Raw genomic sequence first — 4,483 nt, forward strand, 5'->3', positions numbered from 1 at the left:
ATCATAGATCCAAGTCCTCTTTAACGTCTTAATCCATAAAGTCACTGACTTGGTGACTTTACACGACTCAAATGAACCCAAGATCAAAGTATAGCAATCTACTTCCATGAAAATGACCTTAGCTCATGCATGAACACATCAAGACCTTCAAGATGACAAATTTCTATCTTAAGGGCTCAAATAGCACCAAGGGTGGCAACCCTGAGCCTAGGAAACATATTTCAACTATAAAGCTTCATCCTTGGGACCAAAAAGGTCCCAAAACCCATACTTCAAGAGATCTAAGCAAATAAACACCAAGTTCAAAGCTTTATACCTTATATAAGTTCCAAATGTTGATAAGGTTCTGGATCTATAAGCCTTTTCTCCTTTGATGGTGCTTCAACAACGACAACCTTCCTTCAAAACACCAAGATACACTCCAAAATGGTATTCTAAGCTCCAATACTACACAAGGAAGGTTTAAGGTTTATAGAGTAGGGTTTGAGGGACAAGGAGGCTGATAAGAATACGGTTCACTCCAAAATGTTGCTTAAATAGTGGCTAAAACCCGGAAATTAGCGTTTTCACAAAACCCACTTATGCCCATCTTAGATACACGTACGCCCGATGTACGTGTCCGTGGTCCCGATTTGATTTGCTCGAGTACGCTAAGCATACACTTTGGTATGCCCCACATACAAACCCAAGGACCAAAATTATCAATAACTTCAAAGTGCCATAACTTCCTCATCCGAGGTCCATTTCCAACGAACCTTATATCCACGAGAAGGTGGCAAGAATCCCTACGCTCCTAATAACACTCCCAATACTTAAAATGTAACATCCCGAGTTCAGGAGTGCAAGTTCAGGGTTCAAAGTGTAAATGTGGAAGGGCAACTCGGTGATTCCATGGGTGGACTCGGCGAGTGGGGTCGCGACTCTAGTCGCGTGTTAAGTGGCCAACTCGGCGAGTCGGAGGCTGGAATCGGCGAGTAGGTGCTGAGTGGAGAAAACCCTAATTTCAAAGGATGAGCCCTATATAAAGGACATTATACCCTCTCCCTAGCCTCTTTACCCTCTCTTGAAGTCTAAAAAACCCTAAGGCGCGTTTGTGAGGGATTTGAGAGCATTTGAACCTTGGAGAAGAGATTTTGGAGGAGATCTTGGAGAGTTAAGAGGATTGGAGCAAGGGGCTTTGCTAAGATTCGGATTTCTCTTATGTTGGAGCTTCCTTTTGAGGTATTATATCGTTGCTTGGGCTGTTATTCATCTAGATTCATCATTTGTGGGGTTTTTTGGGCATAAATGAGGTCCATCTCAAGTTTGGTGTAAGATCTGAGGTTGCTACCTCAAATCTAGGTTGTTATTAATCCAGAAAGCCATAAAGTCTATGCACAAGAGTTGTGGGTGAAGTCCTTTTGTCCCAAACCCTAGCCCTAGAGTGTAAAATGCCTAGATCTCTTTGGATTCACGTAAAGTTTGCCACTTTACGTGATGGATGGGTTGTAGAAGGGTAGATCTATGGTTTGGATCAACTGCATGGCCTGGAAGGCTTCTGTATGGGTTAAGATCTAGAGGCACTCGGCGAGTCACAAAGGTGTACTCGGCGAGTTGCTTGAAGATGGGCAGGAACTCGACGAGTAGGTTGAAGATAGCCTTGGACTCGGCGTGTAACAGCCCGGAATCTCAGGTATTATTAAAATTATGTTTTTGGGGTGATTTAAGAGGGGACTCGGCGAGTTGGAGCCTAGACTCGCCGAGTAGGATCGCAGACTTGGTCGCGGGTCCGCGACTGGACTCGACGAGTCCAGATATGGACTCGGCGAGTCGACGCTGTTCAGCAGAAACCCTAACCGTTCAGTTTGGATCGTATTTAACGCCTCTTAGGCCGTCATTTTCAGTCTTTTGGTCGATTGAGAAGAACCTTAATCGCTGTGGACGTCTAGATCAGGAGAGAAAGCTTTTGGAACTTGGAAGAATTGGTTAGGCAAGAAGAAGAGGGATTTGGCTAAAGGAATATCAAGGAGGATTGAGTCCTGAGATTTGGGGGACACAGAGAGTGCGTTTTCAGGTAATACTCGGACCAAATCTGTTATTTTGATGTGTATGTGAGTTTAGGGTTTATGAAACCCATTTAGTGATTAGATGGGTTATTATGTTATTACCCAAACGCTTTTACCCCAGTAATGAGATGTTTAGACGTCCAGAGGGTCCCATGGTTGTATACCTTGGGACCATACGTAATTCAGGAAGCAGTTACTCGTCTGCATGGCATGGACTCGCCGAGTTGTTCTTCAGACTCGGCGAGTAGCTTGAAGATTTACTGGGACTCGCCGAGTTGTTCTTCAGACTCGGCGAGTGGAGTCGGGGTGGCCCCGCGATTCTTCCAGGAGTAACTCGTCGGGTCGAGGAGGGTACTCGACGAGTATATAAGGAATCTCAGAAAGTTGGAAGACGTCTAGACTCGCCGAGTCGCCATGGTACTCGCCGAGTCCGGTTGAGCTGACCGTTGACCGTTGACCAGAGTTGACCTAAGTCTGACTTCTTAGGGATAGTCACACTTAGAAGAGATAAGTATTAATGAGTTACGTAATGTTATAGGGAGGTTGTAGCTCGTCGGTTGTGCACGAGTCATTTCAGGAGTTGCTAGCTTTCAGCATATACGAGGTGAGTCTTCTCACTATACTGCACCCGGAAGGGTTTGACTGTGTGACCGGGAGGTCAAATATGTTATGTGATATGTATGCTATATGTGGTAAGTTAATTGTTATATGTGCTATGTATGATATGTGGGCCGGAAGGCAATATGTTATGGGCCGGAAGGCGATTATGTTATGGGCCGGAAGGCGTTGTATTGAGGACCGGAAGGTCAGGGCCTGGAAAGGCGTATGTGTGTAAGTGTATATTGGGGAACTCACTAAGCATTTATGCTTACAGTTGTTGTGTATGTATTTCAGGTACTAGCGAGGACCGTGGGAAGGCGCCGGCATGATCGATACACACTGAAGATTGTTTTATGATCTTGGGAGTTTGAATAATTGTATTGACCGAATAATTAAACTATTTATGCCTTGTTTTTAATGGAAACAATTATGTTTTAAAAATGAAAAATTTGCTTGAAAAATTTGAGTTGTTACAATTGGTATCAGAGCCTTGGTTTGAGGGATTCGGGTGCACCTTTGGGGGTAACTGAACTCAAACCGAGGATTCGAGGAAACTTTTCAAATAAAGGCATAAACTTTTGTAAATGGTTTTGTGGTAAGCAAGAAAGAAGCAGTGTGTACGATCAGTCAGCGCCCGAACGGTAAAGATCCCCAAAATACCTTACAATATTATATGATATGAATTGTTATGCATGCTAGAAGACTAGGTATTCATGATAGGACTAGAGTGGCCTGATTTGTGATGCCTTAGTCTAGGGAAGTTTGCTTATATGAGATGCTTTGCTAGTATGCGGGTAGATAGTGCATATCAGAAGTAGAGTACTCACTATCCGAAGTTTGGGGAGGAGGACTTGGGATGAACACTGATACGGTGTGGTCGGTAGTATTGGGCCCGTACTACCGAGGACACCGGGTCAGTGGGAGACCCAAGTAAGAATCCCTGGATATCGGGGACGGGGTAGGGTCGCGTTATCGAGTGCAATTACACTTGATAGAATCTCTGATAGTTTTATGTTGTATTTCAGAGATATCATGGTTAGACCGCGGCACGGGGCAAGTACGAGCGGTGTGAGTGACGAGGATATTCGTCAGATGATCCACGAGGAGGTGGCGGCGGCAATCCGGGCTGAGATCCCGGAGATGTTTGGGTCTATCAAGACCACCCTGATGGAGACGTTCGACGAGCGGTACGCCGCATTGACTGAGGCTGCAACCGCTGCAGCTACCGCAGCTGTGGCCGCTGCTAGGCCACAGGGGGGTGATTCATTGCTGTTCCGAGAGTTCAGCAACACGAAGCCACCAGAGTTCGATGGGACGCAGGATCCGATTGCTGCGATGAGGTGGATCGCAGATATAGAGGGGTGCTTCTACACTTGTTCATGCCCGGAGCACCTGAGGGTACGGTTCGCTTTGAACCAGCTCCGTCTGGGAGCCAAGGACTGGTGGAAGTTCGTGACGGCGAACTTCACTTTAGCAGAGACTGCGGCAGTGACATGGGAGGGGTTCACTACCATGTTCAGGGATGAGTACGTTCCCCCGGTGGAGCGGGAACGATTGGTTCAGGAGTTCTTAACCCTCAAGCAGGGTACTGATTCGGTGGCGGCGATCACGCGGAAGTTCCATGAGAGGGCGATGTTTTGCCCCGAGCTAGTGGCCACAGAGCAGGCACGGATGAGCCGGTACTTAGGTGTTCTGAGGAGGGAGATCCGGGAGTTTGTGTCAAACTCCACTTACCATACTTTTACTGAGCTTCAGGCGAATGCCAGGAAGCGTGAGATCGAGTTAGAGACTCAGGCCAGGGAGGAGGCCGAGTCTCAGCAAGCAGACCGGCGACCGGC

General features: G+C 46.7%; 1 long non-coding RNA gene across 1 annotated transcript; it reads left to right on the top strand.

The window, feature by feature from the left end:
- The first annotated feature begins 1,942 nt into the window (after positions 1-1,942).
- On the top strand, positions 1,943-3,090 carry LOC128133001 (uncharacterized). Its single transcript, XR_008231194.1, has 3 exons — positions 1,943-2,053; positions 2,584-2,649; positions 2,940-3,090. It is a non-coding gene; the product is annotated as an uncharacterized LOC128133001 (long non-coding RNA).
- Positions 3,091-4,483: the final 1,393 nt, after the last annotated feature.

The sequence above is a fragment of the Lactuca sativa genome, chromosome 3 (genome assembly GCF_002870075.4).
Source record: "Lactuca sativa cultivar Salinas chromosome 3, Lsat_Salinas_v11, whole genome shotgun sequence".
In the NCBI taxonomy this organism is placed as follows: domain Eukaryota; kingdom Viridiplantae; phylum Streptophyta; class Magnoliopsida; order Asterales; family Asteraceae; genus Lactuca; species Lactuca sativa.